We start from the raw sequence: 22,590 nt of genomic DNA on the forward strand, positions 1-22,590 counted from the left end.
CTTTTCTGCCTCTGCACTGATGAGATGAGAGTTCCCCAGCCTGTAGGTATGGTGCATTGGATAAGGTATATCACATTTTGGGAAATGCATGTGTTGGAACCATGGATTCTGATGGTTTTGTTAATGAGACTGTTGTTTGAAGTGGCAGTGAAGATGTGTTGACATGTTAAGCATTTCTTGCCAAGGCAAGGCTGTGTCTCACTTGGTGTCTGTTGAGCAATGGGGAGTTTGCTTCTGATGAGGAGTTGGGTAAAGTTAGGGATTGTTTGAAAGCTACGAGTGGAGGGGCTGCGAATATTTCTCTCAAGGTCTGATCTTAGTTGAGTATAGACTGTAGTTGTTTGGTAATTCTTCTGATTACTTCTGGTGTAGGCTGATAGGTGACAACCAGGCGTGTGCAGTCTCAGGGGGGTTTCCTTGTCTTATTGTAGCAGGTTACTGAAGGATATTTGGATAGCTCTTTCAAATGTATGGTCTATTTGTTTACTGGAGTGTCCTTGCTGTATAAAGACAGATTTTAGGTTGGCCAGGTGGGCATCACAAATGTTCTCCTCAGAGCAGATGTGGCATCTGAGGGCCTGATTATCAATCAGGCACCTTTTTTAGTATGCTTGGAATGATTGCTGATCTTGTGGACACAGGTACGGTGTTCCGTCGGTTTTCTCTATATGGTGGTTTGTAGGGTGCCATCCTGGATATCGATTGTGGTATCTCGAAAGTTGATATTAGTGTAGGAATATTCCAGGGAAAATTTGATGAAGGAATAATAGTTGTAACCTGTGGTGGAAGTCAATAAGTGAGTCCAGGTGTTCAATCCAGATAATGAAAATAACACCTTTGTAATGCAGGTATAGTACAGGTTTGGTGTAGTTTTCTAGAAATTTTTCCTTCAGGTAGCTTGAAGAGATTGGCAGACTCCAGGGCCATCTTTGGGCCTACAATTGTGCCCATGGTTTGGAGTATGTGACAATTATAATACTGCAATATTAGGCTAATTCATTCGACTTGAGCAAGTGTTTTTCTCACCAGAAGGATGCCCCTTTGGATTGAACAAAGGCTTGTCAAATTATCTCTACTTTTCTACATAATAAACTTTCTTCAATAGTTATCTTGATTTTTCCAGACATCCATAGGATATTTGAACTGTATACTGATGAAACACGTCTAGGCAGTTGGGGAATCATTCATAAAAAATTTCCCTGAAGGGAGTGAGTATGTGAATGGGTGCCTTTTTTAACTATACCAATGCACTTAGACATTTCACAATGGACAAAAACAATGTTGCTATCACTTAGTCATATGCAGATTCTTCTTGGTTATTACTGTCAGCAGTGACAGTAGTGTCTGTAACTATAAGTGGCTTTCAGGCAGTGGTTCTCAATGTTTTTAGATTGAAGGCACCCTTCCTTTATCCTGAGGCACCCTTCAGAAAACGATTATAGACCAATTTTTCTGTTGCAAAGTAGTCAGAAGGACCAAAACAGTTCAGCATGTTTTTGACACTATGGCTTCCTATTTGAAATCTCTGGGTTTATCCTGTGAATCATATTTGCACACTTACAGGGCTAAAATTGCATGGTACCCTCTGGTGCCCTTGAAAGGTTCTCAAGGTACCAGAGTGCTGCAGCACCCCAGTTGAGAATCATTGCCATAAGTACTCATACAGTAACCTTATTATAATGATGATACCACTACAGCTTCTTGTAAGCCCTCCCCCATCCCCCAACCGCCTTTTCTTTAAATAAAGGATTTTATTTCCATGGGAAAAATCTAATTCCTTAGTTCCAACACCTTTGGGTTGAAAAACAAATGCTACTAATAACAATTTGGAAACATCAGTTTACAAGTCCCACAAATTCCAGTGGTACTATATCCAAATCTGATTGTTTGGGGTTTTGACTGAGGTTTCACTAATTTTGGACATTTAGTTTCCAGTGGAAAAAAACCCCCAAACTTTCAAAATAATTTGCCACTTCATGAAAAAAATAGCCAAAAACCCAATTATCCATAGAGAAATAGTTTTCCCAGAAAATTATTGATCAACCCTATTTACCACTTCTTCCTGCTGATTACCAAGTAGGCATAAATAGTACTATACTGAAAAATACTATATTTGAATCTGGTATCTTTACTAATATCATTTGGACTCAATGATCTTTAGTTCTCTGAGTTTACCTAATTTCCCCATGGAAATGAGTTTCCACATCTAAGGATTAATAAGGATTAGGGGTGTTAACTAATGACAAATTACTAATAATGCAACTTGTACTTGATATGTTTCATACTCTTTGCTTAAAAATCAAAAGCTTCCTCATAGAGGAATTTAACCATCTATGCTCAACTAGTAAACAAGCTTGGGTTTCAGTGATACAACTGAATCCTTCCAGAAGTACTTTAGTGAAATAAATTTTATTTGTGTTACTTAAGAGGGAGAGCAAAAACTCCATTTTATGTCTTATACACCCAAAGTCTGCAATAAGTGTACATGAAGTTAGGAAATACCAGAATTAAGGCTGTCTGGTCTATGTTTACAGAGCCTCCTTTTGCATATAGATTATGATAGTCCCTGATTAGATGATCACAGACCATACCTTTCCAAGATTTCCCCTTCATTCATTTGACATAATGAAGTGGGCTCTGGGAATGAGTCATGGCTGCATAGTGACTGAGTTTGTTTCTGTGAAATCCTACCCTACTCTGTTGCAGGAAGTGGAAGATCTGTAGTGAATGAAGAAGAGGAGATCACAAGAAATAATAGTCTTGTGTTTATGTAACGATAAAATGAAAACCTGGCTGCTATCCTTGCTATCATGGGTTCTCATGGCCTGCTGCAGGCAGAGCCTCCCAGCAGCGCATGGTGCTGCCTGAGTCTTGGGGGCTTCATGTGGCACCTGGAGCTGGCCCAGCCCACTTGCATGCACTGGTCCAGCCCACTGGTCATGACTGGGCCAGCTTCTGCCACCACCCGGGGCTCCTGGCACCAAATGCAGGGGCTGAGCACCATTAGGTTGGGCTGGGCCAGCTCCTGGCTCTAGATGGCCTGCACACCACCGGGCCAGGCTGGCTCCTATCTACACATTCCCACCATGTGGAGGCAGGAGCTGGCCTAGCCTGATAGCATGCAGCTCCTGCCTGCAGTGCTGAGATCCCCAGACGGTGTCTGGATCTGGTGTTAGAGGACAATAGTAAGGTCCTATGTAGCTGATTTTCAGAAATCTTTCATCAAAAAAGAATGGCAAAGAAATATTGGGACTTTGGCATAATGGTTTCTATTCCAGCTTGTAAAAGAGAGTGTCTACTGGTTAGATCCCTGAACTCCATTTTCCTATGCCATTAAGCTTCTTTTCTTATCAACTTCTGTTTTCAGTGATATCTCTTTCTCCTTCCTGAACTACTCTATACCAGCAGAAGAGCAGTGTTAGGCAGACGGGAGACAGTTTTTCTGCCTTCAGCTTTGGTACCTAGTGCAATAGTATATTCTGAAAACAAAAAGAAGAAAGTTCAAAGAAAATATTGCCCAGACTGTGTAGCTCTGGGCTGGATCATGCTGATATATCCCATACTTTGAACAGTTTATCACGAGTGAAGTGTAAAGATTTCTGTTTAAGTTATACATAATGATAAGAGAAAAGCCTTCAATATTAAAAATTGTAATTTGGCTTTTTAAAAATTCTCATTTTGTTTTGAACATTGTGGGCATGTCTGTATGAGATATTTACTGCAGAGTAGACTAACTGTACAGAAAATGTCATACATCTACATGTATTCTAGTAAGCTGGAGTAAAAACTGATTTTTTCTGCAGAAGGATAGTACTTGTAAATACGAGTAAAAGTCTCCACAGCAGCCCCGACTGGCTGGGATATGAAAGTGCTTTAGTGTGGTGGCTGCCTGCCAGCTAGCCCAGGACTGGCTAGCTGGCAGGCAGGACTGGGGACCTTTGTGCCCCAGCCAGCCCCTCCACAGCACATTTAGCTGGGGGTGCAGCCCTAGACTGGCAGGCTGATCCCCCAGGCCCTCGCCAAACTGGGGCTGCACTGACCTGGTTAAACATGCTTCAGTCCTGGGTGCACGTGCAAACAGCATGCTTGGAACAATAAACTCGGGTGCAATAAGCACTCTAGTTTACTGCATCACATTAAAATGCATGTGCAGACATGCCCTGTAGGCTTAGTTGTGTTGGCAATCACACCAGTATACAGTGGAGTCGCATCATACATGCATTTAATTTACGCAAATTCAACTATATGTGCTCAGCGTATAGTTGAATAACAGTTTAAATAGTGCGGGCGATTCCACCCACCATTCTGCTCAATGAGTGAGTTGTTCCCACTGCTGTTCCCTCATGTTTTTTCCTGTGCTGCGCCTCACATACATACACATCATGGGTGGGGCTTCCTAGTCCCTCTTCTCGCTGTCCCCGGGGCAGTATATTTTGACTATACATGATTTTCGCCTTAAGCGCTGACTTCAGAACATAACCCCCGCGTAAGATGCAACTCTGCTGTCAATCTAGAATAAAAATTTAAACTCAGGTTGGTAAAATAAAATTGAAGAAATCTTAGAACTACTGTTTAAACAATATTTACAAAATCATGGATGACAGATTAGATCTCAGAGGACTGGAGATGGGTTAACATTTCCTATGTTTAAAAAGGGAGGACCTAGGGAATCATAGGTCAGCTCAGTACTTAGAATTATAGATCTTCAGTCCCTGCAAGAAGGGGGCATTTCTAAAAGCCAAAACAGATATGTTAAGAACAAATCCCTTGCAAATCAAGGGAAAACAATTTTCCACATTATACAGCACTGGTGAGGCCTCTGCTAGAGTATTATGTTTTGGGCCCCACACTGGACACTTTGGAAAGAGATAGCATAGAATGATAAACATTGTTAGAGGCCTGGGAAGCGAGACTTATAAGGACAGGCTGGAAGAACTGGGGTTTTTTAGTCTAGAGAAGAGAAGACTGAGGGAGGATTTGAGGATGGAGATGGGCTTTTTTCTGTGGCTGCAGGGAACAAGACTAGGAGCAATGACCTTAAGCTGCAGCAATGGAAATTTAGGTTGAACAGCAAGAGGAACTTTCTGACAATGAAAGCGGTCAAACTTTAGATCCAGCTATCTAGAGAAGCTGTGGAATTTTCATTCTTGGACATTTTCAAGAGCAGATTAGACACTTTGCTGGGATGGTTTGATCTGGGACCTTCCAACCTTGAGCAGGGGGCTGGACTAGATGGCATTGTGGGACATTTTATACCCATCTCCAGGAGTGGTGAGGAGGATTAAAGTGCCTGGAGTGTCTCAAGTATCAGCGTCCCCACACTTAAAAATGGCGGAGGGGACACTTTATCTAAAGCTTGTCAAGTGAGCTTTAGATAAAGCACCCCCTTCTTCCAGGGACTGCCATTTTTAAGCACGGGGACACTGATACATGAAATGCTGGAGGCTGCTGGAGCATGGTAATTACCACACTCCAGCAGATGTGATTAATTGAGTCTACTCCAATGTGTAGAGTAATTACAGTGCATCGGAGCAGCCTTGATGCTTGTGTATAGGCACCCACGAGGTCCCTTCCAGGCATACTTTCCTATGATCCTATGAAATCAAGCCAAATCAGGTAGAAAGGAAGGGAGGAAAAGGAATGTGGTGTGCATAATATATTTGGACTTTTGGTACATCCCTGCATGATATTTTGTTAAGCACACTGGAGAAATGTGGGCTAGATATATATCTACCTAACAGTTATTATATCTAACTGGATGAATAACCATAAACTAAGAAATTGATGTGTGAATAACAGGAAATTACAAGTGGGATTTCAGAAGGGTCTGTTTTTGGTCCAGTGTTGGTTAACATTTTTTTTAATGAATTGGTTGCAGCAATAGAGAGCTGTCTGCTTTAAGTTTGCAGATGGCATAACACCGAAAGGGAGGCTGTAAACACTTCATGGGATTGAAGTGGAATTCAAATGTATCTTGTAAATTAGAGACCTGGGTATTAGACAACACAATGAAATTCAACAAATATAAGGTGCTATGCCTTGGAAAGAGAAACCAAATGCACAAAAACAGAATGAGAGAGAGCTGGCTGGGCAGTAATATTGCTGAGAACCCTTTTAGGACGTTAGCAGTTCATAAATCCAACATTAATCAGAAATTCAATGCTCTATAAAAAATTATGCAGTTTTGGCCTGCATTAATGGAAGTTTTATACATAAGACATGGGAGGCGATAAAACCACTTTACTTGGTATTGGTTAGGTTTCAGCTTGTGTACCATGTGGACTTCTGCACTCTTCATTTTAAGAAGAATGTAGAGAAACTGGAAATAATCTAGAGATGAGTGACAGAGGTTGGAATGCATATGATATGAAGGAAAGATGAGAGAATTAGGTAAGTTTAGTTTGGAGAAAATATCAAGAAGAGAAGGAGACATGATCACAGTATTCAAATGTTTGGAAGGCTACCATGAAGTAGAGGAAGAACACTTACTAGAAATAGAGGGCAGGACACAAAACTAGGGGTTTAAACTGTAGCGAACTGGATTTAGATTAAAACTTAAGGGGGGCAGGGAAGAGGGGGAACCTTTCTAATTGCAAAAAAGTTAAAACAATAAAAAAAAAAACTGCCCAGGGAAGTTGGTAAAGTGAATTGATTAAGGGCAATAGGAAGTCATTACCACTGCTTAAAACAGAACTTTGATGTCTTGACTCCCAGCCCAGTACCCCCTTCAGTTCAGCTGTCTTTCTGAGAACCTTATATGAAACGATGTATTTGAATTCATGCACTTTATAAATGTGCATCTTTATGCTGCCTTCTAACTAACACAGCTAACTACCTCTTTATTCATGAAAGGATATGTGTTTTTTGGGCTTTGATAATGTGGTGTTTGTGCTGATGTTGCTTTTGTTGTTTCCTTGGGGATGAGTGCAATTGGTAGAGGAAGGAGTTCTCTATATTACATATGACATCAATGAAGAACCAGAATGCTCAGTCTCTATTGAGAGATTTTAATGCATCTCATGAAAATGTAGATATTTATGTATGCATTCTGTAACACTGTATATTCTTAGTTAGGTTTTACTGATAGAACAATTGTGTTTCCTTTTATGGATATGCTGTCAAACTAAATTATTGTAATATTCTTTAGAAAAAAGTATTCTTTACATGTTTTAAGGTACTGATCAATATTCCATATCCTAATTTCTCAGTGATAAGGAATTTTTAATTAATTTATGGATTACCTTTTAGTTTCTTCTTCTTCCTCCTTTCCTTTTAATCTTTACTGCTTCCTTCTTGCCTAGAAGTTAGAGCAATGGTTCTCAACCCTTTTGTACTCAAGTTATTCCTCATTGGACTTGAGGGACCCCATAACTTGTGAATTGAGTAGCATCCAATTTTAAAAAACTAATTCATATATTACAGAGATTATCTCCTTGCAGAGTGGCCAGGCAGTGGAGGTTGATGATTAGACAAGCAGAAATATGCCCAAGCCTGCACTTTTCTGCTTATTTCCCCATATCTCATGGCAACCTTCAAAAGATCTCACAGCAACCTAGCTGAGACTCATTAGTTAGGTCTCAGCTCGAGTGCTATATCCTGTTCAGGATTTGGAATTCTCCTTAGATGCTCCCCATTTTTATTTGTCTGGTCTTCCTCAACCAAACCATTCAGATTCCACAAAAACAGAGCTTTTAGTGATATTTTGGGGCTAATGGGATTCATTCCATTCACACTGTTTTATTCACTGGGAAAACCTCTCCAGAGAAATTAGAACTGTCCCAACTCAAATTGCATTCAGATATATTCTGAAATTGTGGTATTTAGTTAAGAACTTTAAATTGTTAATTCTGCCCTATAACATGCCAGGTTTGTCATTGCTGTTGATGACAACAACAACAACAACAACAATAATATATCTTGACAACAAACCAATTTTTTTCATAAGGTTTCAGTGTATGGATGTTGATTTATTTCTGCCCCCTGAAATTAGCCAATTACGATTGCCAAGTGGTGGCCTCTGAACTCGGTTGAGTAGGCTCCAGGTCCCAAGCCTTCTGTCTTTAATTGAATATCAGTCTCATTAAAGAATGCATGAAGTTAACTGCTAGGAAGAGATACAAAACCTAACTGTAGAGCAAAACCTTTACCTGAGAAGGAATGAATTTGCAGACAGGACCGGAAGTGTTTTGCAGGAGTGGACTACTGAAAGTGGTTCCATGTAAAATTTCCTCAATCATCCGGCAATGTGCCCAGTCCCCAGTCCCTGATGAGTGCTCCCTGCCTAAAAGTCATACCAACTGAACTCCAGCACAATATGGAAATCCCCACAACTGTGGTAAATCTTTTACACTTCTTACTCTCATAGCAGCTGGTTAGCCTAAGGTTAGCCAGATGGTTTACGCTTAATATTTTATTTGGAGTGACACTCTTCCCCCGCAAAAGGAGCTGGTTCACTTGTTATCAGCTCGTAAAGCCCCATAAAGGAAGATAAGCTACTTGTGGAAATTTAGGCAGGCAGTGCTTTGTCAGCAGCCAATAATAGCTTTGAGAAGTATATGCTTAACATATACATATATGGCTTATGCTGACAAGTGGTCTAGGACTTTCTGAATGACAAGACTGCACTTACATTTGGTTACAAAAGACTCTGTCTGTGTAGATGCCTTTAAGAGTGTTATGTATAAATTGTTACATTGTCCCAGGGACTGCAGGAGAGAATAGAAGATCAGTAGGCTAAGAAGGCTCTCTGAATAAACAATCTTTATCATTCTATAAGTTTTGAGAATAACACATGGTACCAGCTGTGGGGCACGAGGAAAAACAGAAAAAAGGAGCATCTCAGAATTCCAGAGGAGTTAAAGCTGTTTAGCAATGCAGCAGAAAACTGGAAAAGCTTCACCATATATACTATGGCCAGTGAAGCTACAGAGAAGGAAGATCCACTCAAGGTAGTTATTTTTTTAATGTTGCTGATCCAGAAGCTCTGTCACTTTATAATAGCCTAGAACTGTCAGCAGCAGAACAGAAAAGGTATGGCACAGTAATAAGAAAGTTTGAGGATTATTGTATACCCAAACAAAAAGAAACCTTTGAATGGTATAATTTCCATATGAGAGAGCAGAAAGAATGTGAAACAATACAGGAGTTTGTCAAAGACCTCAGACATGCAACTTTGGAGACCTAAAAGAGTCCGTGATCGAACACCAAATAGTATTAGGTATAAGTGATACACGCCTCAGGAAAAGACTGCTAGAGGATCCTGAGCTTAATTTGCAAAAGGTAGTTAGAACATGCCAAGCAGATGACATAACAAATGCCAGGATGCGGAACTAATTTCAGGGAAGAAAAAGCAGAAAAAGCTGAACTAGACAGGATTACAAGACTGCAAAAACCCAAGGCAACACACAAAAAGTACAGAAAGGAGGACCTTAATAAGAATCAGGCAAGCAGAGGCCAAAGAAAACTACTTAAAGAAACAATGGTCAGCTGCAGATACTGTGAGGGTTACCACAAATCCATGCAATGCCCTGCATTTGGTAAGTGCTACAACAAATGTAAAAGATTCACTCACTTTGCAAGTGTTTGTGGAAAGGAGCTGTCTCTAGTGGGTTATGGAATAGAGAAAGATCCCACACAATTTACTAATTTGTTTGATGCGCCTGGCTGGGGGAGTATTTGGTTGATTGCACGATTTCACAATGATTGCACACTAAATTTATACAACACAATTTTATTTTAAAATTCCTTGCTACACATATAACACTGCTTAGCTTTAAGAAATCCTTCCCAAACAATGCTATAAGAATTAGTATTACAAAAACAACTACAATTACAAGTAAAGGTTATTTCTCATGGTATACTTACAATCCTAGAATTCCGAGAAACCAAATCCTCAAGGATACTTTCATTCTTTAGTTATGGTTTTAGGATTGGTCTCAGCAGTGATGAGAACAAGTCCGCTTCCTTCGGTCCCACTCGGGTGCTCCACGGCTTCAGTGTGAACAGGAGTTCTTGTTCATGGAGAGGGTGGTTCAGGTGATCAGTCTGATCTGGCTTACACTTGTGATCCTTCCTTTGGTGTTCTGCAAGTGAGGTTACCTCCAAATTGGGACTGTAGGTTACAGTTTTTATTGGGTGAGTTGCTGTCTTGGGCCCCTCCTACCCAAATCTGTCACTACTCCCAAATTTGGGCTCGGATCTTGATAGATTTCTGCTGGGTGGTCAGTTTGTATTCTTGCTTTTTGGAGATTTTCCATACCACTGCAGTGTCCTCTCTTTCCCAACCCCCTTTTGAAAGCCCCTAGGTTTTGACCTCTCGGAATGTTTGCTTACAGGTCATTTTTAGGTTAACTTTGTTAAAGGCCTCTAGAGATAAAATTCAGAACCAAGACATTCAGCATGTAGGCAAAAACAAGCAATGAGCCTAGATAAGAAGATGAACCTTGCCTTTTTTCTAAACTGGCTAATGGGTATTTATTACAAGCATTCAAATTATTACATTCAATATGACAGGAGCCAGATGCACCACACAAGAAACAGCAGCTACATGCTCTATGTAACAAGGGAGAAGAATTCCTCATTGGCACAATGCAAGAAGTTAATTATCTGGAGGACTGGACAATCACCCTGAACATCAATGGCCTAATGATAACTTTTAAGTTAGATACAGGGGCACAGGTCAATGTAATCCCAGAATACATTATTCAAAAAATGAAAACTAAACCTGTGTACTATGAGAATAAGAAAGTGAAATTTAGAGCATATAATGGGAACATGGTTGCAAGCAAGGGTGTTGGTGCACTGCAGGTTAGACACAAGGATAATATAGTAAAAATTCAGTTTGTAACTGTCCCAGGAAAGCTAGTTCTAACTATTTGGTTGGGAATGTGTAAAACTAGAGGTTTGATTAAGAGAACAGATGTCATTGTGGGACTAGAAAGCAAGAACATAGAATGAAAGTTTTTTGATGTGTTTCAAGACATAAAGAAACTGTCATCTGAGTACAAGATAGAATTAAAAGAACCAAATACTCCTACCATACATGCTGCATGAAATGTTCCCCTTGTACTAAGGAAGAAACTGAAAAATGAATTAGATTAGCTAACATAGACATAATAGAAGTAGAGCAAGCAACTGCTTGGGTTCATCACTGGTAATAACAGAAAAAAAAAGATGGATTCTTGAGATTGTGTCTGGATCCTAAGCAAATGAACAGATACATCAAAAGAGATGTACCTTCAATATGCCCTTCAGAAGATATTGCTTTCATAGGCTTCCTGTTGGATTGTGTTATGCATCTGAAGTATTTCACAGAAAGGCAGAACAAATTTTTGAAGGTCTTGATGAAACTACAGTTTATATCAATGGTGTATTAGTTTGGGGAAATAGTATGGAAGAACATGACTTGATACTAAGAAAGGCACTAGAAATAACTCACAGAGCAGTTTTGAAATGAATCAAACAAACATGCAAATTCAGAGTCAAAAATAACATATTTGGGAGAAAAGCTCTCTGAGAAAGGGGTGCAAATTGATCCTGCAAGGGGTAAAGTAATTGTAAACATGCCACCCTGTACAAACAGGGAAGCAGTGCAAAGAATCCTGGGAATGATAAATTTTATAGGGAAATATCTACTTAAATTAGCAGAGCAGACCAAAAACTGTAGCTCACTTCTATAAAAGAATGCTCAGCGGGTATGGGAGCAAGAACATGAAACTGAATTTAAAAACTTGAAGGAAAAAATTATGAAAGTTTTGGTACTAAAAGACTATAACCCTAAAAGGCCCATTAAATTCCCAATAGATGCTTCTAAAGAAGGCATTGGAGTAGCTTTGCTTCGGAAACGTGGGGATAGGTGGAGACCAGTAGCATATACATCTAGGGCACACACTGATTCAGTGTTTATATGCACAAATTGAGAAAGTTTAGTTCTGGTACATGGCTGTAGGCAATTTCACATATTCATCTATGGGAAGCCTGTGACAGCTAAAACTCATTGTAACAGGGCACTAAGTTGTACCTGGTCCTTTAAGGCTGAAGCAGCTTGGCCAGGGAGCTCTGCAGGTTAAGCAGAACTACCCAGCTGTGGGTTGCCAGGGTAACAGCCTAAGGGGATAATTGGGCAGCACCTGCAGATATCACATGACAGGCAGGAGGCAGGGTCTCAGGACATATAAGCCCAGGGCTGTAGCTAGCAGCATTTACACTCTGTCTGGCAACTGCCAGGGAAGGTGCTCTTGCATGAGGATACTACCTGAGACCTAGTGCTGCCTGCTTTGCTACTCAAGTGCTGCAAGACTTTAGGAATCTCCCAGATACTTAGGCTAGGGAGCATGCTGTCCTAAGGATGGAAATTTGCCCCCTGAAAGGGGCATAATGCTGTTTTCAGTGGTAAAGTTTAAATTATAGCTTAAGGAGGAGTATACCTACTTGGCTCGTGTTTGCAGGGAAGCAGTGAGAAAGTCCAAAGCAGATACAGAACTCAAGTTAGTAATAAAGATTAAGGATAACAAAAAGTTCTTCTTTAAGTACTTAGGGGGCAGGAAGAAGGTGCAAGGCAACATAGGGCCACTAGAGAATGGACTAGGGTAACTTGTAACTGATAGGATGGAAAAAAGCAGAGCTCTTAAATAATTTCTTTGCTTCTGTTTTCCTGGACACAGATACAATTACATCTCCCAGTGAGTCTTTAGTTTGGAATGAGAGTAATACCAATCCACCAACAGTCACCTTGTGAAGGGGCACTTGGAAGGGTTGGACATATTTAAGTCGGCAAGCCCTGACGATCTTCACCCAAGGGTACTAAAGGAATTAACCAATGACATAGCAGAACCATTGGTGCAGCTGTTTGAACACTTGTGGCACTTGAGACAGGTCCCAGAGGACTGGGAAAAGGCCAATGTGGTCACTATCATCAAGAAGGGGAGGAAGAAGGACCCAGGTAATCATAAGCCAGTTAGCCTCACCTCTATTCTTGGCAAAACCTTAGAAAAAATCACAACGGATCACATTTGCAGGGGGCCAGCAGGTAACACCATGCTAAGAGGCAACCAACATGGGTTTATAGCAGGCAGATCCTGCTTGACTAACCTGGTCTCTTTTTATGACCAGGTCACAAAGTGCTTGGGTGCAGGGGAGGAAGTAGATATTATTTACCTGGATATTAAAAAGGCTTTTGGCATGGTGTTGCACCCAATTCTTATGAGCAAACTGAGTAGCTGTGATGTGAATTTTTTCACAGTAAGGTTGGTGAAAAACTGGCTTATGGGACACACCCAGAGAGTGGTGGTGGATGGCTCAGTTTCTCTCTGGAGGGATGAGGGCAGTGGTGTCCCCCAAGGCTCTGTCCTTGGACCAGTACTGATCAATATCTTCATCAACAGTCTGGATGAAGGTGTTGAAAGCACTTTGTCCAAATTCACAGATGACACTAAACTATTCATGCATGCAGGAAAAAACTATATATTAGTGCTGGATTATTATTTGCACTATCCTGAAGTTGCATTACTTGAAAGCACAACAGCAAACCATGTCATAACTCAGATCAAATTGATTTTTGCTAGACATGAGATTCCACAAATTGGGAGAACAGACAATGGACCTCAATTCAACTGTCTTGAGTTTAAAGCATTGCAAACAAATATGGATTCTGTCATAACACTTCAAGTGCTAAATACCCACAATCCAATTGTCTGGTGGAAAATGGAGTACAAATAGTGAAGAACTTGTTGAAAAAAGCTACAGGTTCACACACTGACGTTTACCTGTCACTCTTAAATTACAGGGCAACACCCATGAAACATGGATTGTCCCTAGCAGAAATGCTGTTTAACAGGAAACTCAAAACCAGGCTGCCAAATCTTGTGGGTGATGCTCAACAGAATGATTGGTCAAGACTTGCAATAGACTTGAAAACATTCAAGATATCACCTCTATCACAATTTTATCTCCCAATAGAGATATACTACTACCCTGTTACATAAGTGAGTAAATTCTTATAAATTTATTTTATCATTGCAACATTTTAGCTGCTTTCTTCTGGGTCCCTTCTCTGGTATTAGAATCAACCCTTTTGAGTATGTTCAGCGTGTGCTTAAGCTTATTTCTCTGAAAACAAGTGCAACTGCAAAAATATACTATTTTTCTTACAAGCACAGGCATAATTCCAATGGTTCCATCACTAGTTTCTTTGCTGACTACTGTTGGCTTGATTTTGTCAGCTGTGACTTTTTCATTGCCACTTTCTTTGGGCCAAATTGCTAAAGGGCTGTCCTGTCCTTTTCGATACCATTTAACTTTCAGTTTCGAGAAATTTTCTATCCACTACATGATGTTCTACAAATACCTTATGACGGCCATATTCAATGCCCTTTTATGGTGAAACAAAGCATAACTCCCCTATGTCTATATTTATTAAGCTGGAAGATGTGTTTACTCTTATCTAGCCACTGTATGTACTTTCCATACTAATAAATATAGGTAAGTGAATGTCATATTTTCTGTGCAAAATTTAAATTCCAGATTGGTCCTGATGAACTGACACACATACGTGAAGAAGGTTTTTTCTCCCGTAACTATAACTTAAAAACTGAGTGCTTCTTTTCTTTTTTAAACATGTATATGTGTGCATGAAATATCTATTGAACCCTCTTGCCATATTTAGTCATGCAACATTTTTATGTATGTGCTACCGTGGTAGCATTTTACTGTGAATGTTCTCTATGGATAGCCCTGCAGGATAGAAAGGCTACAATATAAAAATATGTTTTGATAAAAATTCTGCAAAGCAGAATGTCACTTTCTTTTCTTCAAGTAATAAATTACAATGTAGAAGGCCAAACTTGTTTTGTGGTTGTTTCCAGAAACAAAACCTTTTATAATCCAAGAAAAATAAGTGGGTAAATGCTAAAATAATTTAGTGATGGGTTAATTACTTTCATTTCCACAAAGGAGATAATGAGAGAAAACATCTCACTTAATTGTGAAAGAGTTAATCAATTACTAGAACATGCTAGTTAGTTTATAGATTGGTTTAGTTCATATGGCTCTTGAATTCAGTTCTTTTAATCTAGCGATAGGGCAATAAAACTAGAATAAAAAAGTATGCACTGAGGCTGTGACAGAGAAACTACCAGATTATGAACCTGCCTGTACTGGTGATTTACTATGAGGTAAATCAATTTTTATTTTTTCCAAATCCTAATTTTTTGGTGGCTGTCTCTGCATATTGGGGAGAACTTTCTCACTGGGTGCTCTGATGATTAATGCCTGCACATTCTATATGGTTGTATCAATACTATACAGTTAATACCGCCATTTTGGAAACCTAAGAGAACATGTTCAGTCTGCAGTAATGAAGTAGGATAAATGACTCTGAGACTGATGCACTGAGGATGTGTTATGGAACTTTTGAATATCTGAAATTCTGCAAAGGGTCAAATCTCAAAGACATTAAAAAAAAAGCAAATTCCATGAATATTATTTTCTGATTTATCTTGCTTATCTTATATATTGATATTGCAGCTTCCATATGAATTTATGAGGTATAATTTGATAAACTGCCTACTAACTACATGCCAGGCAGTTTGATATTGCTGTGGAGGTGAGCTATCTCTACAATTTTTCTGCAAATGGTATTCTTCATCCATCATAGTTTAACATATATAGTACTTCTTGCAAAGAGCTGTAGACAAAAGAAGAAAGGGAAGAGTGTGGTTTATGCTTTTGAAGGAATGCACATTTCATCATTATTATAATTTTTTTTTAAAGATCAAGTAGCTCAAACAGTGACCTCCTTTGAGAGCTTCCTGGCAAACTTTTGTGCTTCTAAAGCAGCAGGCTCTTCTGTGAACTCTGGACTCTCATTATGACTCATCTGTCACACTTGCTGAGGTCAAGCTGTAAGTAGGAGAGGTGTAAGATTAGCAGTGTGCTTTACTGTTTGTGAACTAGTTTCCAGTTCTCTTTCAGTAACAGTGTTAATCAACATTCCAGGACTAGGTAAGTGCCATATCATCCATCTCTACTGGTAGGGGGTGAGGGGAGGAGAGCAAGAGGGGCATTAGCTCCATGTGCTGACTTAGAGTGGGTGCCACAATGCCTTTCCCCTAGAGTTTGATACATCAGGGGCAGATCAGTTTCACCCAGATGTAGGAGCTAAGCTGACGCAGCCCCATGACATCTACTGTAGGAGCTGGATATGGAAACACAGTAGGAGCAGCCACCTGCTACCTGGCTATAGGAACCAGGTTCAGGGACACTGCAGAGAAGCCCCATGCTGCTATGCTAAAGAAGCTGGTTGTGGGGAAAAGGTAGGAGCAGTGGGGGGTCTTTGTGTCTCTGGGACAGCTGAGACCCTCCTTCCGCCTTCCTCTCCCTCTGCCCCTCCCCTGGCTCTCTGGTGCTTGACAACCACGCTTCCCAGGGAAGTTTTACCCAGAATACCAAAAATTGTCATTATACCTCTGATCTATACTAGTGCTAAATAATATCTTTTACCAATTTCCAGTTAGGAATTTTTAGGTATTTATACAACAGACTAAGTCCTTTCAGAAGGAAAGTAGCATTGAGTAGCAACTTGATTTTGTTCAAAATTCAGGCAAAACAAAATTCTAGACTAATCCAGTCTATAACTTACTACAAGCTACAATTCCAACAGATACCAGATCTCAGCTTCCTTTTCCCATCATGTTACATGATTTCTCTTTTATACAGAGCTTAGTTTAACTTCCATTCTTATGTCTCAACCTCTTTCAATACTCAACCACAGTAACCATATCAGGATAAATAACTATGTGTTACTGAAAAAAAATTAGAAGAAATTATGGTTCAGGAAATATGAAAGGAGAGGATTTTTATGGGTGATATCTTTTACTGGACCAACGGCATGGTTGGGATAGACTTGCACAGACTTTTGGATATCAAATACCCTTCCTCAGGCCTATGAGAAAAAGGCAGACATAGCCTAGGTTATGTAGTCGATAAAGCAAAAGTCTGTGCAAAACTCCATGTGTGCGTAAAAAAAGGAACTAAAAGACAATGGCAGTTAGCTGACAAAAGGGAGGAATGCAGTAGAAAGGATCACCTGATAATTAAAGGAACAAGTCCATCCAAGAGGGGCTTTTTACCTGGAGTGCAGAGAGATTACTAGGCATCAGGTAGATTATGCTAGGCCATGAAGTCAACGTCTGTGTTTAGTATCCAGTACGAAAATGAAATTTTGTTCTCAGGCACATCTTTTGAAGGTATTTTGTAAATTTCCCTTAAGTCCAAGGACTGTGAGGTCAGAAATGAACATTTCTGTGAGAAATGTTCTCCCACCTGTGTTTTAGTGTTTCTGTCCTTTATTTTTTTTCTTTGATCTTTCATTCTAGATTCATAGATGTAGGGTTGGACAGGACCCTGTAGATCTTCTAGTCTGACCCCCTGCCTGGGCAGGAAGAGAAAACTGGGCTCAAATGACCCCAGCTAGGTAAACATCAAACCTCCTCTTAAAGACCCCCAAGGTAGGAGCCAACACCACTTCCCTTGGAAGCTGGTTCCAGATCCTAGCTGCCCTGACTGTGAAGTAGTGCCTTCTAATGTCTAGTCTAAACCTACTCTCTAACAACTTATGGGTGTTATTCCTTGTTACTCTGGGAGGAGCTCTGGGGAGCAAGTTCTCTCCCAGTCCCTGCTGGCCCCCGCTAGTAAGCTTATAGATGGCCACCAGGTCCCCCCTCAGCCTTCTCTTGTGAAGGCTGAATAGGTTAAGGTCCCGTAGCCTCTCCTCATAGGGTCTGCCCTGCTGTCCCCAGCTCATGCAAGTGGCCCTCCTTTGGACCCTCTCAATGCTGTCCACATCCCTCCTGAAGTGCGGTGCCCAGAACTACATTCTAGAGTGTAGCTTTTGTCTAGTTTCACCTACATCATTTCCATGAGGCCATTTGGTGCACTGAATAAGGTAGACCACATTCTGGGATAGATCTGTGCATGATCCATGGATTTTGAACATCAACCACCTCTCTGACCCATACTTGCAACCATGGATTTTACCAGTCCCTATGTGAGAGAGATGACATTTATTATAAGTGCCAATATAGCTCTAGTTTTCAAATGTCTCTTGCCAAAACCTGCACATTTTTTTTCCAAGTTTGTATGCCCTACATTAAAAAGGGGAATTTTCTGACTCATGACAACATTTGAAAATCCAAATATTTGACTTAAACCCCAAGTATTGTAATTATAAAATGCCTCCATAGCAGATAGTGGGAAATGTAGTTTGGATAAGCCACAAGTTCCTATTCTCCTGTATTGACTGGGCTCTCTGGTGGGCTACCTGATCATGGGTGATCAAAGGTTTTTTTCTCTTAAGGACTAGGGGCAGAAATTATACATACATAGAAATTGGTTCATATCTGTAACATAACAGAAGTTCAGTGCACATAAAACACTTTCAAAATGGCCAAAACCAGTTTAAGATAAACCTGGATGGATGTATTATTTTATTGTACTCCTGTCCCAGATCCATGCGGTTACGTGGTGCATCAAACTGGTCAGCTGGTTAGGAGTCTTTGTGGGAGTAGAAGTCTAGATGAGATGTTTGACCAATTAAGGAAAAGAAGAAGGTGCAGCATCCAAGCACCATTCCCATAAAAGGCATCATGGTATCATTACAAATCATTTTTGCCAAAAGAGAATCACTTTACCATCTCAGGTGACACATGGAGAGGAGGGGTTTGGAGGGGCATGTGCCCCCCGACAGGGATGCTGCCGCTGGCACTGCCAGCACCTGCAGGAGCTTGCAAGCTCTTCCCCCACCACCAGAGCTGCCGCTGCCTGTGGGTGCCCCCCCAGACTCGGAAAACACCAGTCGCCCATGTTTCAGGTAGTTCATTTCTTGATAAAAAAATAACACTTTCCCTAGAAAAGCAGATGTATTTCACAAAAGAAAAAAAAAGAACCACAGAACAGCTTAAAAAAATCAGAAAGACCTAATAAATGATGCCAATGTTATTTATGTTTCATTTATAAGTATAGAAATTAAAGAGTAGAACTGAAGGCCACTCCTAAAACTTGGCCCTATATCTGTTGTTACTGGTGTTCTCTTAGGCTCAGATCCTGTAATAAGCTCTAAATGGGTAGACTGTTATACCCATATGGAGCTCATTGCAGGCAACACTGGGACCCTTGTAAGATAGACTAAATGATTCTTGTTCATCAAAAATAGATTTACTTTTAGATGTAAACTATTGAGATAGCACTGTTTTGATCAGTACCTGTTTTCCTCCAATATGGTGCATGTCAACAGTTTACCCTTATATGGGGGATGGAAATTACTAGTGTATTAGATCTTTTCCTTTTCTGACTAATATGATGATGTTAACTTCAGGCTAGTATCCCAACACTGGCTGTAAAGGATGGCATCTCTAAGTAAAATAGGATTAAGGATCCCATTTAATCAATTGGGCATTGCCATAAATATTTGTTCAACACTGAATTCAACACAGTCTAGCACTGATGACTATCTATATGCACTAATAAAATAGCAATAATTTCTGAGTAATTACAGAATTCTATAAAGAAGAAAAAAGAAGAGGAATAATAGCCATAACTGGCTCTGGTTAAAATATTAGTGATGAAAAAATAGATTAAAGTTGGCATTTTCCTGTATAAATTATTAACACCAATTTTTCCTCATCATTGACCAGCTCTAATGATTGTTAAATGGTATATGGCAAATAATTAATGACTTTTCCCTCTTCAATTGCTGAATAATTTTTTTGTGAATGCATTTTTAATAGTCTAATCAGCTATGGTTGATGTTATTTTTTTTTCAAATACTTCAAATCTTCTGTCAGGGTTATAGACAAGATGATGCACTTGGTAATTTCACTTATTTTTTTCAATCATTCACGAGAGATAGTATGGCCTAGTTGATGGAGGACATGACAAAGTTGATTTTATTCTTTGTTCTATCACTGACCTGTTGTGTGTTCTTAAATAAGCATATATTGCCTCTGTCCCACCCATTCCCACCCCTTCCCTCACATTCTTTTTCAGTCTAATGCATTTAAACTGGGAACTTCCAGATGCAGGGATTATCTTTGTTGTGGATGTATTTACTTGTAGAATTGCCCCTGACGCCAGGGCCATTACCAGGCTCCAAGTGAGACTGAATTTGTGCATAGGTTCAGGGTTGGCTTCTATGCTACGATGAGTTTTACCCCCATGTTAGCTATCTGTTGTCATTAAAGAGATGTCTCCACAACTCTATTATCCTTTAAATTTGCAAGCACATCAACAATACTGTGATGCTGATCTGTGCATAGATACATCTTGATAATCTGGTTTGAGTAACTACTACTCCTTCATACATTTACCTTTCATGTTGTTTTTTCACTGAAACAAGACAGCATAAACTTAATGCTTTGATTGAGTTAGTTTCTTCCTGATCTTCACAGATTGAATGCAAACAATAGGTGACCATATTTTTTTTTATTACCATACCTCTCAGTACAGTAGGAACCCTAGAACAGACCAACACTTGGTCCAGAGACATTGATCCAAAGGAATCAACATTATTAGATAGCCTGAGAGAATAACTCCACCTTCTTTTCTGTGCAATTTGGTTACCCTACATTGCCATGTGTGTCCTAATTCTAAACTGTAAAAAGGTCAGGAAAGTGTTACTTTCTTTAATTTTCCCCAACCACTTTTTTGGTGCCTGTGTCTTATCCTAGGTTTCAGTATTTTCTGCTTGCTTCCATAATATAGAATTCTGCCACTAATGTAATTGTATAGAAGTATTGCCTTTGTTAATAACATGAAAACATTTTTAAAGTCAGACTCAAAGCTTATTAGAAAATGACAGTTTTAAGTGTACTTCCTACTTTTTATTTATCCAGAAAAATATAAAATTATTTTTCCTTATTATTTAAATTAAAATAATTTAAATTACTTAAACAGGACGACCAAAAACCGAGGACCAATGAAAAATTGTCATTGCCCACTACAGCGATTTTGCATAAAATTTGAAAATGTTTGGTAAATTTGACCATGGCTGACAGAACTCAAATTCCAAGGATATAAGCATGAGATTCTCCAGTTTGAGCTAAGTTGTGGAGCTCAGAGTTCTAACTTAGTTACATTTGTGTGGTCAGGACCATTGAGAAGGACACAAACATGACTGAACATGACTTTGAGGCAGAGAAAGCTTGACCTGATCACCTGAGTCCTGTAACAGGTCAAATCCCAAGCAAACCTCTACTTACATAGGGCACTTGTACACGTGATGTCCAGACTATGTACACGTGATAAAAATTTTCCTTTGTGTGGCTTAACGGTGTCATACTTTACACGTATGTGAATTTTTGGTGACTTGAAGGAGTTTGCATTATCACAAACTAATCCCCATCTTGATGAAGTTTAGTTTGCAATGACACAAGTTGGAAGGCTGCAGCTGTTAATCTCTTGCATGTGCATGGCAATTCACTTCGTCTGTTGGGTGTTGCTACAATTTTTGTGTAGTGAGCCCCCTTGTCCACCAAGTGTTGTTGCAATTTGCAGGTATTTGTATGTCATGAATGTTTTAGCTGCAGAATGGTGTAGCTGCTGAACCCGGCATGAATCAATCTTCTGCTGACCTCTTATTACTCTATTAAATAGAGGCAAAGACATCTGTCATTGTCTTCTATTTCACTTGGCGTGGTGGGTGTCCAAATGGCCACAGGGTGTGTTGGGGGGGTTGCAGAGTGGGGTGATCATGGGCTTTTTATAGATTGATCAGTCTCTGTTGTATGTGCTCCCTTCTCCATTATTGGGGATAAAGCAGTGCGTGGTATACCCTGACCCCTCAGCACTCATAGAAATATTGCACAATGAAGCATACTATTGAAAGCTGGTCACTTAACTTGGGGTTAATGCTGTGAGTGGTGTCATGAACACACTCAACAGATTAGAAATGACCTGTGCCAGTGAAAGTTGTATCCTGTTCCCCTAGTTCAGGGTTCAGGATTAATGCATGGAATTAATAACCGATTTCCTGCTTTATATTGGCTGCCAAGTGTGGTTTTATTTGTAGTTAAAAGCAGTGAACCAGGCGCCCAGTCTCAGGATGCATGAAGGCATCATAACAATTTTTCTTTTTTTTTGGTGTGCAGTGTCTTAACCTAGGTTTTCAGTACTGAAGCCGACCTGCAAGTTTTTAGAGGAGGGGTGTTTACAGGAACCACGTCCTGCTGGTAGTGGTGTTTTGACACATGGGTCACTGGGCAGCCTACTACTGTGCCATGCCATGCACAGGGCTAGCAGGGCTAAAACATGTCCAGAACAAGCAGCACAGGCTTGTATGGATCCATGTTCTGTCAGCCACAAGGTCTTTGTTAAGCTCTGAAAGTCAGACAGCACCAAGTTCTTTTACATAGAAACTATTATTGCTTAGATTAATTTTTTTTCATGGCTCATGCACCATTACAGGAGTAAAAAGAAATTCTTGTTATGTAGTAATTATGCATCATTATCTCATAAAGTTTTTCTGTGTTTTTTAAAATTTTCTTTCATTTCTGGTTTGTAAATAAAGGTTTCTATTTGCTTTGTTCCATTCTTCACTTT

The sequence above is a fragment of the Gavialis gangeticus genome, unplaced genomic scaffold (assembly GCF_001723915.1).
Source record: "Gavialis gangeticus isolate Ggan-Ray unplaced genomic scaffold, GavGan_comp1, whole genome shotgun sequence".
Classification (NCBI taxonomy): Eukaryota; Metazoa; Chordata; order Crocodylia; family Gavialidae; genus Gavialis; species Gavialis gangeticus.